The 14,645-nt window shown below is 40.1% G+C and overlaps 1 protein-coding gene across 14 annotated transcripts in view; it reads right to left on the bottom strand.

The window, feature by feature from the left end:
* Window positions 1–14,645, bottom strand: part of hivep2a (HIVEP zinc finger 2a) — a 119,183-nt gene that overhangs the window by 40,917 nt on the left and 63,621 nt on the right. For 13 of the 14 annotated variants that reach the window (XM_020586618.1, XM_020586621.1, XM_020586624.1 and 10 more), the window contains one exon: window positions 8,107–8,176. The gene's annotated coding sequence lies outside the window, so the exon portion shown is untranslated. Of the gene's footprint in view, window positions 1–3,707; window positions 3,744–8,106; window positions 8,177–14,645 lie in introns of those variants that run through there. The other variant, XM_020586633.1, reaches the window with a different exon arrangement.

Below are 14,645 nucleotides of genomic sequence, written 5' to 3'. Positions count from 1 at the left end.
GTCAGTGTTGAGGGACAGGGAGGAACCAGATGGGAAACACATGCTGTGTACACACACGGACACACACTCATGTCCCAGTGAGCGTGGGTGGAGTTGCATGATGACCTCTTGACACCAGATGGAGGGATGACACTCTTCCTCTTTCTCACTTGCTCTGTCATTCATTCCTAAAACTCATCCATCTGATGTCATTTCACATACTCTAAATTCTCACCGCTATGTTGTCGGCATTCTCCACTCCAGTTAGGAGTGGAGCGTACTCTAACTTCATGGGAATGCTGTACTCTAGTCACTTGCGACAGGAGGTAGACAGGAGCTTCATGCAAAAAGTGTATTCAGTAAAAAAAAAAAAAAACAGAGTACTGCCAGATGCTTGAGACTGTAAATACTATACTGCAAAAAAGATGAAAGATCAATGGAAAATACTACACACTTCCAGGCCCAGTCTATTAGTACCCAATTTTATATGTTAAACATTTCATAAAATAGTCATACTACAGAAAATACTGCCAAATGTTGCTCAAGATGATAAATATGAGCAGAAATACTGCACATTTCGATTCAAATGATAAACAGTACAAAACACAATATTAAAAAATGTACCGTAACTCCAGATAATAAATACTATAATATGTTTTATGTTGTAGATACTACTGTTTTATAATTTAAGTAGTACACATGACAGAAAATTCTCTCTACTTTAGCTTTCAGCTTTCAGATGCTACATACTAATACTAGTTTTCATATGTGAAATACTGTTTACCTCAGCAGCTTTACTGTGATGGATGCTGGCCAGGTCTCTGAGGTAAATTGGACCACGATCAGGAAACAGAAAAGCTGAAACAAACCCCCCTGAGAAATCTGAAATGTTAACCCGAGGCCTGTGTCTGAATCCAAGAGGTGACTACAGACGACCTGGACAAGCTTAAGCGGAGCAGGTACCATGAATAATCCATCGCATTTAACACATACAGTATTTAGCAGGATGTGCACCAAATGTGTTTCTCAAACCCTGTGGAGGTGCAACATGAGCACATTCACTGTCCTAAGAAGTGCCCTACTCAGGTAAACAAAAGGGACACACCTGTGTGGGTGTGCCCGAAGTAAAAACAAAACAAAACAAAACAAACCCTCAGCTTTGACTCCTCTCATTCAAGAGATTTAACTTACATCTCTGATTGAAACAACATCCTCTGAAATTCACATGTTATTAGGGTTTATATGTGTTTATGCAGCAGGCACCTGCTTTTGTTGTGTCCACGAGTGCATACTGTGCATTCGCTAGCCCTCAGTGAGTGTGTGTGTGTTTCGGTGAAATGGCACAGCATGATGCCTAAGCTCCCTTGCTTTCAGAGAAGCTGAAGCGTGAACCACCGAGGAGCCTGCTGTCGACACCTGTAGTCGTCACATCCTGGCAGAAACATCAAACTGTGCATACGGGACCATAAAGAAACACACACACACATGTTTGTAGAGCTAAGCTTGTGAGGACACTCACTGACATAATGCTTAGCCCTTAACCCAAACCTGATTCTTCCCTGATCCTTAAAAACACGTCTTAACCCCCAGACATCCCCTGGAAGACAGGCCAAACTTTCCCCATGTCCCCAAAATGTCCCCACTGCAATGGTCTAACATGCAAATTGGTCCTCACAATGTATCTAAATGGTAACAGATCTACACACTTCACCCAGTTTGTGTAATTGGGTGCTGAATCTTCGAAGACAAAGCTTAACAATGCAAAGTAGGAGAGCACTCCAAGAAATATTTACTCATTCAGTGCATGGACATTTCAGAGAATCACTCTTCCTCTGCGTTCAAGTAAGCAACAAAACTACACCCAAGCACAGGTGAACTGTACAACACAATGAAGCACAACACTGTAGCCAACAAGGGGACTCGTCGATCACATCAAGAAAAAGCCCATCAACAAAAGCAAGTACTAAGGAGGCCTACAAACCACATACACTCACTGACACAATGCATTCCCCCACCCCGTACTCTAAACTTAACCATCAGAACTAAATGCCTAACCCTAAACTAATCCTATTTCTAACCTGAACCCTAAAACCAAGTCTTAACCCTCAAAAAGTTGTTTCAGAAAATGTCCCCTGTAGCACAGCGACATCACACTATGATGAGGTATCACATTGAATACTGTACTGCTGTATTATTTTCAGTGTCATACAGGACTCTGATGATTTACACATCACTGTTCTCAGTTTTAATTACACAGACCTGCCCAACTTTTTCTGATTTAAAAGTATTTTAAAAGAACCAACCAACAACCACTAATCATAATGGCTGGTGATACGAACAGCTGCTTCCTGTGTCAGGTGTTGTCAATCCTGTTTGTTAGTCATCACGTCTATGCTGTTTTTACCAAACGTTAACCCCAAAGAACCCATTAACCTTCCAGAAACCTCTTACATGTGCAAGAAACTTAAATAAACCATGATGTTTCTCTGTTGAGAAACACTAACAGCTTCTCTTTGTCTTTCCAAACAAATATCACACACACACACACACACACACACACACACACACACACACACACACACACACACACACACACACACACAAAACACTGTTAAGAAGCTACACTTCCAGTTCTGTGGGTTGAAACTATCTTGAAAGGTGTGACCAGCTGTCATTATGCAGCACGGTACGTCATGTTCATGTGAACATAATTAAATGGTTCTTTTTTGTTTTAAGATTTAAGTGAAACAGCTGATACGCAATTTGTGTCAAGTGAGTCAGTGGTGGATTCTGGGAAAGGGTTGGGTAAGGATGACCACGACTGATGGGACATACATCAACACACACACACACACACACACACATAAGTTCCACATTGCTGTATAGTTTATAGCTTTTGAAACATGATAGTGACAGCTGTGCCAATAATGGATGTGTGAATTTAACTGGACAGAAGAGAGAGAGAAAAGCAACAACCTAAGGTATTTCATTTAAAAGTCCATCAAAAATCAAAATAAAACCACACAAACAGGGCAAGAGAGGATGAAAAGAAGGAGTCCTTCACATTTGTGTTTCTACATTTGTGAGGACCCTCACTGACATAACTAAACTTTACCATCACAGCTACAGACCTAACCGTAAACCTTAAGCCTTAAACCAAGTCTTTGCCTTCAAACAGCAGATTCAAACAGAAAATGTGAGGACTGGTCAAAATGTCCTCGCTTTCTGAAAACGTTCTCATGCTCAAATTTTCTAACTGAAATTAATCCTTCCAAAGATAAAAAAACAAAATACACGTCTGTATGCTTTCACATGTGTGACTCAGATATAACACATTCCTCCTGCATTTACACATTTGGAAAAAGTGAACTATATGCTCAAACACTTAATGTCCTGCTGTTGTGCAAACCCCAAGCCAAAGTGACATTAGTAGTATTAAATTCTGACTATGACATGTTGATGCTGAAACCATGCAGCCCTCTAGAGTTCAGGGTTTCTGGATCCTGGAACATGATGCTGGGTCAGCTACACAGCTACACTCATTCATTTTCTTTTCACCAATGTGCAATAGCAGCAGGTAAAACTAAACCCTGGACTGGTTCCCAGTTGGTCACGAGATGATTCACAAAGCTTAAAGTTGCAATTCTGTTAATATGACCTTATTATCATATTTCTTTCAGGGCCAGAGTTCATCATCCTAAATCAGCACTGTTTCAAAAAGTCCTTACCTGAAAAGTTTGAGAGCAGCTCCTCTTGGGGAGCCCTGACAGGCCTGCGGCGCCCGGTTAGGGATCCCAAATAGAGACGCATTCAGCAGTGTAACCAGAACACAAACAAACTGTTGGATTGTCTAGAAAATGAAACCTCCCTTATCATGACTACTTAGAAGGAAGTCAGTCAATTACATTACCTCCGATTGCCCAATGGCTGAGTCGCCGTGATGTCTGCTGTGCTTCCAACCGGCTGGATTATCATGAATCCTCGACTTGTTGCACACTTCCATTTAATTTCAAGTGTGTGTATAAAGGCATGATTATAAAATTTCTTTACTGAGTCGCTGTTCAGTACCGATTCACTTTCCCATAATTCCCTGCTACTAAACACTCAGCGAAATGTTGACGCTTACAGCTGTTTCAATCATGTGCTATAATAGGAAACAGTCAAATCAAAGAATCCCATGCTGTCATCAAAACTGCCAAGAAACTAGTCTCACCAGTTCAGAAACATGCAGGTCAACAACACCAGAAGACATCAGCGCAGAAACAGGCTAATCTGAGAGAGAAGCATAGAAATCACATGAAGCGTTTATGCAACATAATGATCTGTTTCACAATAAAAACAGCAAGAAAAACCAGCCAGACCTGGTTTAGACACTAGAAAACAGAACATGTACTATTTGACAAGTAATACGTGTTTGCCATCTACATATATTCACTGAATAGTGGTGACTTTTTATTCATCTCTCATTCATCTAAAAACAGAAATACGAATAGTGGTGACTTTTTATTCATCTCTGACAACAGCAAAGCTTTTTCTAAGTAAAAACAGAAATAACACTGTAAATGTGATAAGTAAATGTTCTGAATGTATGAACTTAAGTACATAAGTAATATAAGTAAAATCTATAAAATAAAGTATCAGTGCTCATTTCAGAATTGAATTTCTGAGTGATTTTACTGGATTATCTGTATCGATGCTTTGACATGTAAACAGCATTTTCATATTGCAGCTGGTGGAGAAGCTGTTAAACATGTTTAAGCAGTGTTGAGGTTAATCTGCAACTATGCATCATATTCAGTGTGTTACACTTTATCACATACGAGTAGACTAATGATATATAAAATTTAGTGATAATGTGATAAAATAGTCTTGATGCCACCCTGGGACTGTGCCCAAATCTGCTGGGACATTACATATGGTACTCTTAAAGTCTTTTCTCTTGAAAACGCAGCACACAATGCTTGTCTGAGTGTTTTTGGTGTTGTGATAAATATCGTTTTGTGAAAGTTTTATCATGGTATTACTGATAGTTATCAGATAAGTATTTGATGTTTTGAAAGTCTGACTCTGCAAAATAAGTACAGCTGACAGAAGCATGTAGAGGAGGAAAAAACGCAGTATTTTTTGTGTATTGTAAGAGTGTAGAAGTATCAAATATAATAAAATGAAGTACAGATAATGAAAATTAAAGTGGATTTAGACATTATGTACAGCGGAGAAAAGAGTTGTTTTATATACTTGCTGTCAAGTTTGCTCAGACCTTAATTGATGGCAGACACTCACTTGTTCTTAATCCATAACAATCTGCAGCTTTTTATGAGTTGATATTTTCAATACTCGCAGCTAGTTTAAGGTTACTCTCCCAGCTGCCTGCCACCTGTTGCTTTGCGTGCATTTCCTCATTCTGGCCACACGCGAACATGTATTTCCATTTACGTTGTTGCCGTGCATGGGGCAGCAAAACAAACTGGTATTATGCTGATGAAGCTGATATCATAACGCGACCGAATGCTTCTCATACCGCCTCTGGAGGTTGTCAGGGGCAACTGGATCTTTCCTCCCTGTCAATAAACTGAGCGTGGGTGCATTTAGTCTGCAGAATTTGTCTGTTGTTTAGCTCTGTCCAAATACTGTGGTGACCCATAATTTCAGCCAGTTCAAACTGTTTGACATTCATGTTTCTTCTGCACTCTGGGCCACAAATTAGCAACATAACTGCACCAAACAAACTCTCGCACTGCATTTCACTGGTGAATCACTGAACCACTCTGTCTATTGTTTCAATTGATCTTATGTTTCTGTATATTTACTTTACTCTGAGCATGTACTGTGTTGATGAAAGCCACTTTTCCCACTGGGGAGAGTAAAAATCCTCGAAGCCTCAACGCTCAACACATCCCTGCCTGTTTTAGAGCACAAGCATTACCCAACTGGAGCAAGACAGCTGCAAAAACATCAGACTGGAGACGGAGAGAAAGCGGGTGAGAGAGTAAGAATGAGATGGAGAAAGAGAGAAGAGGCCAGTGAGGCTCTAGTTTAATCTTTTCCAAGTCGTGCCTCGGCTTGAATGGAGGCAAAGAAGCAGAGAAGAACTGTGGCATGTACACAAATTATTTCCTAACCTTGGCTCACAGCAGGCTGTGAAAGCCAGTGATTTCTGTGTGTGTGTTAACACAAAGCACTAAGCTACATGCATCAGCCAAAACTCCAAACATCTTCTCATAGCAACATTTTCTGTTGTAGTGATTTGTTTTTTCATGATATTTTTCATCTGGTCTTGGCTCGTGCCTTTGCAGGGTAAAGTTTATACTCCAGTGTGTGAGTGGATGACATATTCTTTTATGGCTTTCTAACATACTTTTTTTGTCCACCAACCACAGTGTACGTATCAAACCAAAATCATCCCGGCTACTTCGACTGATGGCAGTTGAGCTCCCTGGAATGCGACTGTTTTACAGCTGACTTCTAGCTCCACTTCTGGTTGTGGCCAAACTGAAATTCTGTCCTCTCCTGCATTTGTGACTAATTAGATTCAAGAAATTCGCTTTATTTATTTATTTGTTTTTACTGCATCGTGGATGATGCAGTTTGCCTCAAGAAACTGCACAGAAACCAGTCAATCCAGTTCAAAAACAAGGCTGTCATTCAGAAAATAATACATATAGCAAAGAAATCACTTTCAATTTGACACATAAAAATACAGAACAGTCAAGAAACCATTCAAATCACAAACATAAGCTGATAATGCTCCAGAATAAAGGAAAATACCACAAATACCAGAGAAACCAGTATAGAAACTGGTGCAGCCACCTCGATAATACAATCTGGAACAAGATAAAACAGCACAGCAACACAAAAACAGTATGACAGCAACTATACCAGCTACAGTATCTGAAGATGGCAAGTACACCAACCAGTCAACCAGTTCAGCACCACACAACACTGCTGGGCAAATAAACACAAACACTGATGCCAGAGTAAGAAGTTCAGCGACAAGATCATCAGCTCCACAGTAACTACAGCACAGACTGGACTGAGACCTAGTGACAGGTCTGGGATCAGCCCTGCAAGCTCCGCATCATGCTGCTCTGTGCCACAGTTACACAGTCTAGAAGCTAAATCCTGTAATCACAAAAAAACTGTCGAAGAGAGTAGAGGATTGGACAGCAGTGATAGCTGTAGACAGCAGAATGGGTCTAAAGTATAAGGGTAAGCTTTGTTCCTGTGTCCAGGGGTTAGCAAATCGTGGCCTTCATCCACTAGTAGTAGCTCCTAACTTATGCTCCTGTGCAATCAGAAAGTAGTTAGCGCTGTGGTTGCTGTTATATTGGCTCTGTACTTCAGTGGACATAAAATGAACCTGTGGGGTTTTAGATTTTATTTGAGGGTTTTTGCATATCGAACAAACAATGTAGAACCCTTTTTTACACACTACCCCAACATTATTACTTTTACTTTAGTAGAACAATGGCAACAGATGGGTTTCTTTGAGCTCAAGCAAATCCAATTTTGAGCTTTGACCCACCGAGGAAGACCATGAGATATGGTTGAAAGTTATTGTTTCTACACTTGTGTGATGAAGACACGAACGCCTTCCGAGTAAGGCTGAAAATCAGCACTTTAAGCAGAATGATAACGTTACACTGCACTGTACATCTGATCTCACTGTATACAGATGTTTACAGCTACACCGATTTGTATCATCTGTTTTTGAAATACCTACAATGTTTTCATCATGAAACATTCCTCTTAAGTGGATTTATGTTGTTTTGATACACAACATTACGTTTACTCAAATACGCTAAAGCTGAATGGAAACCATCCAGGGGTTAAGGATACAACCCTGAATCACCTTGAACATGTGAACTTTAGATGAAGCATATGAAAAGTTTGATTAATGGATGGAAAATTTGCTTTTTAGGAACATTCTTGGCTGGAACACCCCCCCTCTGTTTCACCCTGATATTTATGAGACTTACACAATTCATCACACCCACATAACCCATGTTACACAACTCATGCTGCGTTGCACATACTATCCACTGCCCATAAAGCTCTGAGGAGCAACTAAATAAAGCAGCCTGAATTTTGCAAGTGTTGACAGGTTAGGATTCTGGAAGGCCTTACCTGTTGGTCTGCACATGCTCAGTTTGGTTTCACTGGGAGTCCCAACAGAAAGTGTCCTCATGGAGCCATCCTGTAGGAAAGAACACACCAGAATAATCACAAATGTGTTCATGACTTTAACCTCTTGAAGCCTACTGACCTGTCCAACATTACAAAGTCACACTGTGCTGCCAACCTTTGTAAGAGGGACATGGCTGCAGACTAGATAGGAGGATCGCAGCCTCGGCTGGTAGCCGGGTATAGGTCAAGGGCAACATTAATAATATTAATATAAAGTTAATAACATTAAAACAGTGCAGTAGAAGTACGAAGTAGCACAAGTTGAAAATGACGTTTCTCGTAATTGTACTCAAGTACAGTACAGGTAGGTAAATGAGAGGGAGGTGTAAAAAAGAGCAAGCAAAAGAAATGGGAGGGCAAAGGAGGAGGAAGAGAAATAAGGATAAAAGGTAGGATGAAAGAGGAACAAAGAAGGGGGGAGACTGGGGTGAGAAATACAGGGGGAACAGAGGGGGAGAGAGAGAGAGAGAGAGAGAGAGAGCGAGAGAGAGAGAGAGAGAGAGAGAGAGGAGTCTCACAGGCAGGAAAGTTCCTTCAATTCATCTCATGTTGTCGTCTCTGCCACAGAGAACGGAAACGCACTGTACACACACACACACATACTGTACAAACACACCCACACCCGCTGTGTTTTCATTCCTTGTGGGGACTTTACATTGACTTACATTCATTTCCTGTACTCTTATCCTAATCTTAACTATAACCACTACTTGCCTAACACCTAACCTCACCCTAACCTTAAATCATGCTGCCACCCTAAAATTCAGTGATGGCTGAGTCCAAACAGTGTGAGTGTGTCAACAGGTTTCGGTTCCCATAATGTAAGTAATACAAAGGCAAAAAGCACACACGTTGGAAAAGGACAAAAACACACATCCACACACATACAACAACGTAATGGGTGGAAAACATCAAAACACACAGCAATAGAACAGTGGACAGTCACATGTGCCACACACACACAGTGGGATGGCTGTTTTGAGATCACATTTTTCCGAGTCGTCCTCTTGCCCCAGTCTGCCACGAGGAAGCCAGGGGAAAACTGTGACACTGTTTTTTCTGTTTCATGTCTGTCAAGACACACACACAGACACACAGATGACGATGCTGACTCGTGTGTGTTTCCGTCTGTCTGTAGCTTTTCCAGGAAGGAAAATAAAACCGTCCAGCTGTTGTGCTGCGTCTTTTCTACTGGACTCCTTCTAACAACATGATCACACTTAATCTACAACGCAGCTCCTCAGCGTGTTTTACCCATATTCCTGTTATGCTGAGTCCAGTGAATGATTCCATGACTCAAAGGTGCTGACATGAACCTGATCAGGTCTGGTTATAGATTGCAATTCCACAGCTGCTGCTACACCTGAGGGTGAAACTCATCATTTTCCAGACAGTAGTCATATAAGAGCCATCACTGCTAGGAACAGTCTCTTATTCACATAGTTTTTGTCTGTTGACCTCTGACACACAAACACAGGGCAGCAGCTAACACTTATTCCTATTATCATTAAATCGGATAATTACTGTCTGACAGGTTAGTCTAAAACCTGTCAGAAACCGGTGAAAATCAGTGGAATCCGCATAATCATAAGACTTTATTGATCCCCGGTGGGAAATTCACCAGCAGTACGTAAAGTACTTCACATTATAAGGTAGTTAACATCAGCACCACCTTTACCAGGTGCGACATTAAAGTGATGAACACAATAATGCTTCAGTCATTATGATCCATCAATGTGAAGTTCTGCATGAGCACTTTTACTTATGGTTTTTCAAGTATATTTTGATACTAAAACTTTGTACTTTTACTTAAGTAACATTTGTAATGCAGGACCTTTACTTGTAACTGAGTATTTTTACTCTGTGGTATTGCTACTTTTACTTAAGTACACAATCTGAGTACTTTTACCACAGGTGAAAAATGTCTTTTCTTTGTTTATAAATCCAGTATAATACAGTATATTCAGTTTATTGTTACATAAGTCCAGTGATGAAAGGAGTATTTAGTATGTAACAGTACTGATACCATTTTGTATTACACCATTATTATACCACAAAGTCAATCCTTTACACTTTCTCTGCCCCCATTTAAAATTGATGAATATTTCCATCACATTCAGTAGTTTAAAATTAAAGTGCTTCTGTTTGCTGAGCTGTGCACTGAGTGTGGAAAGAACGAGGAAAAACCAAAGAACGGAAAACTTCAGCAGAGAGAGAGGATGACATGCAGCAAGGTCACAAGTTGGATTCAAATCCACAACATCTGGAATAGATGGCTGCAGGGTGGGAAATTACCACCAGCCACCAGTCAAACTCTGGCAGGTTGTGGCTGCGTCTGGTCGGCTTGTCTACCGGAGGAGCCAATTTTGGCAGGTGACCAACTATCATTTAGTGTTTGAGTCTGCTCTAAGTAGCATATTCGAGTGCCAGAATGAGGACAAAAGCAAGTGAAGTTTGGACTGTGTAAACCACTTTAGGCTGGCAGATAAACAGCTCAAGTCTCCTTCCCATCGTTCCTGTTAGTCCTCTCAGTGTTTAGCCAGTAAAAGAGATGTAAAAAACACGTGACTTTGGGGAAGCGAGGAATTAAATCCCACTGTTCTGTGTCTTTTCCTACTGTCTTTCCAAACTGGAAGAGGAGACACAAGAGGGCAAAAGAGCAACAAAGAGGTGTGGAATATTCTTCTGTTGATTTTCCATTCACTGTAGACTGGGAAGTATAAAGGCTCCTGGGTGAGAAAAAAATTTGGATTCTATTCTCATCTCTTCCCTGTTTCTTGAACCCATGGACTATTTGTATTTCTGTCTGTATCCTAGTACTGAATCTGCAACACCTTATTCTTTCCATCTGTGGCCCATTTTTATCGTGTTAAAACAATCAACCAACCAAGCAGCAACATCTACCATATAACAAGTAATCCAAAGAGCCGTGGCCGTCCATTGGCAAATTTGTTTTATCCGAATGATGGCACAGAGTTCACAATGCTGCTGTCAACTGTCCAATGAATGCAGTCATGAGAGTACATTTTGTTATAATATCCATCTAATCAATCAGCCAATTACGTTCCAGCATTCAAAGTAGTTTTAGATGAGTTCATTTGATATATTCAACATGTTGGTCAGTCAACTAACAATCAGCCATACTTGCAACATCTGCACAATAAAGCCAAAGTTATCAGGCTCATAAGCCAACAACACCAAATTTTGATTCTGGTACCAATCCCAGTTAGTCAAAGGGACGTTCCCAGTAGACTGAGAGCATTAAAAAGACTGAGTCAATAAAACAGGTCAAACACAAGCACAAATCCATCAAGAAATTCATAAAACAAAATTTCATAAGAGTTTCACATCCGGTATTCATTTATTCACCTGAACAGCCTAAAGACTACCAAACTGACTTTAACTAACACAACCAGCACAAACATCACGTCACCATTCAACCATTCAATCAACCAAAACATCAAGAAAGCGCCCACGTAGTTACAGTACATCCATCCATCACTTATCAATTACTTATCCAGGATTAGGTCACAGAGAAAGCACGTTTAGTAGAGTGGTTCAGACGTCTCTCTGACCAGCAATATTTTCCAGCTCCTCTTGGGGACCCAGAGACATTCCCAGGCCAGATGAGATATGTAATCCCTCCATGGTGTTCTGGGTCTACACCAGGGCCTCCTCCAAACCTCCAATGAAAGGTGCCCAGGAGGCGTCCTCAACTGGCTCCTTTTGACAAGAAGGAGCAACGGCTCAACTCCAAGCTCCCCCAGATGTCCAAACTCTGCACCCTGTCTCTACACCCTACAATCTAAACCACCACAAATAAAGGATGTTTAAAATCAGAACAACCAATGTAGAGTTCGAACACTGACATATTACTGAGCTGGTCTGGACTGACCGATAAATATGGGACAGATTTTTAGGATTTTATGGCAGCGCTGCACTGTAGAGAGAAGGAAAAGCCCTAGTTTTTACTCCACTGTTGCTGTAGCTGTTCATTATGGAGCCAGACACCACACGCACAAACGCATACATACAGAACCTCCCACCTGACACAAACACACACATGCACACAAATACTGTACAAACACACATGGACTACAGAGGAATTTCCTAGTTTCATATAAAACTGATAATGGGATGTGTCTCAGCAGGAGTGGAAACTCAGAGGTGACTTACGAGCCTCGACATTCCAGCCTCTCTCTCACACACACACACACACACACACACACACACACACACACACTCGTCATTTTCTTCAGGCGCTCAAACACAGAAACACACAAGAGAAAGAGAAAGGAGATAGGGAAGAGGTTTGGCTGAGAGAAAGCAGTTAACGTTCCATGTCAGTTAAGTTTCCATGTCTTCACAGCGCTGGACTCTTTAGCGTTTTTCTTTCGTTTTGATGGAAAAGGGAAGGCAGCTGGGCCTTTTGGAACATGTTGCTGCAATATGCAGTGCGGCTAGAGTGAATTCAGATGAAGGTGGAAAGAGTTCATGGAAGACAGTGAGAAGGAATAATAATAAAGTACAGAAGAGATACAAACCACACAAAAACAAGTAAATAAGGAAAGGGAATAATGTGGTAGAAATTATTATTACTGTTGTTGTCCATTCCTCCAGTGCAGGTGAGAAAGAATAAATGGACCTAGCCCAATGAGGCCTTTTGTGATGTCAATATAAAGAAAGAATAAGATAAGTACAAATTATCTCAGCTGAGAGGCCAGAGGTTGCAACCCTCGCATAGAGGAATCAGGGTTGGACTGAGAGAAACAGTTTGGAAAGGAAAGGAGTGCGAGACAGGGCCAGGTCTAGAAAATTTTGGACAGGGTGGCCAAGATGGAACACAGACTCAGGGAGGGGTGGCAAATTTGAAATACCCCAATTAAACCCCTAGTTCTATGAAATGATAAACCATACATAATTAAGAATCAAAATGTTTATTTTGTGCATAAATAAGATACACAGCTTTCTTCCCTAACTTTGGCTGCGCTCCTCATTTACTCCCTCTGCCCCACTGAGGTGAATCATGTCAAGTACTCCACAACAACACAATGGGATTAATTATAAAGCACCAGAAACATTTCCGTTGTATTTAAGGCAACAATTTGTCATTGTTTTTCATTTTTTCAGGAAAACCTAAGGGAAGATGAGGAGAGGGAAAGCATACGGACAAAAGTAAGGCTCCTGTCAAGAGCATTAAAAAAAAGACTAAGAAATGAAACAAAAATATAATTATATTGGCAATAAAGCCATCTAGTCATCAATATTATGCTTAAACATAAAACTATGTATTTTATTTAGTTTTTGTTTAATTCCATCTCTCTGATTTTCATTATTTTACATTTAAAATTATTTTGATTTTACTAATAGTTTTTTTTTTTTTTTTAAATCAAACTGCTCCAGTCTGCCTTTTTGCCACTGATCAGTAAAGTTTGAATTGGACAAACCAGTAAGAAAGAGAAAAGCTTGATTTGAGTTGTCTTTCCACTGTGGTCTGTCTTCTTACCCACAGTCCCACTGATGATGTGACGATCTTTTCTTGAGCAATACATAATAGTAAACAGTGGGAAACTGTCTGGCCAGTCAAAATGAAAACAAAAAGGGGAATGGAAGAAGGAAAAGTAGAACAGAAAATACTTTACTGTGATGCTAACACTTCATCCAGACTCTTTCTCATGCCTCCTTCATAAGCCTTTGTTCCATCACTCAGCTTTACTGTCATTTCTGCCTCAGTCATCATCCTTTCATCTGGTTTCCTCCTGACATGCTGCACATATAGTACAGTAAAGGGAGTTTTTACTCCCTGCTGTCGCCAAGTGCTGCTCAAGGGGTTTTTTCCTCGATAATAATAATTGATTTGATTTATTTATTCTTTCAAGCATGTAAAAACAGTTGATATATCAACACACATAATTATACACATATCCAACAAATGCTAATCCAATATCAATTTACTTATACCTAGTACATGCTTGAATGGAGTAGGAAGAAGCCAGACTTATCCAGTCCTACCCCATGACATCATCTTACCATCATTGGTTTGCAAGCAGTATCTCTACATAAATAATTCTCTTCTACACCACACAAGTAATATACTAAAAAATTATAACAGAGTGTTAACATTCATACACCACACCCACAATGTTCCATCTAATTAATCATTAAGCCTGTTCTTGCATATATCTTGATTGACACATACCTTTATATTTATGTTTAAACTCATCAATTCTATTACTATTTTTTATGTCCACACTTAAATTATTCCATAGTTTTACCCCACTGATGGAAATACAGAATCTTTTTTTGGTTGTATGTATAACATGAATTTTTAAATTTAACTGACCCCTTAAATTGTATCCCCCTTCCCTTTCATTAAATAGTTTTTGAATAATAAATTGTTCCTGGCTTTATACAAAAACACAGCAGTCTTATATCCCACTAAATCAAAAAATTTTAACAATTTAGACTGTATGAAAGCT

Source organism: Monopterus albus, unplaced genomic scaffold, assembly GCF_001952655.1.
Source record: "Monopterus albus unplaced genomic scaffold, M_albus_1.0 scaffold417.1, whole genome shotgun sequence".
In the NCBI taxonomy this organism is placed as follows: domain Eukaryota; kingdom Metazoa; phylum Chordata; class Actinopteri; order Synbranchiformes; family Synbranchidae; genus Monopterus; species Monopterus albus.
This window is presented reverse-complemented; position numbering and strand designations above follow the sequence as displayed.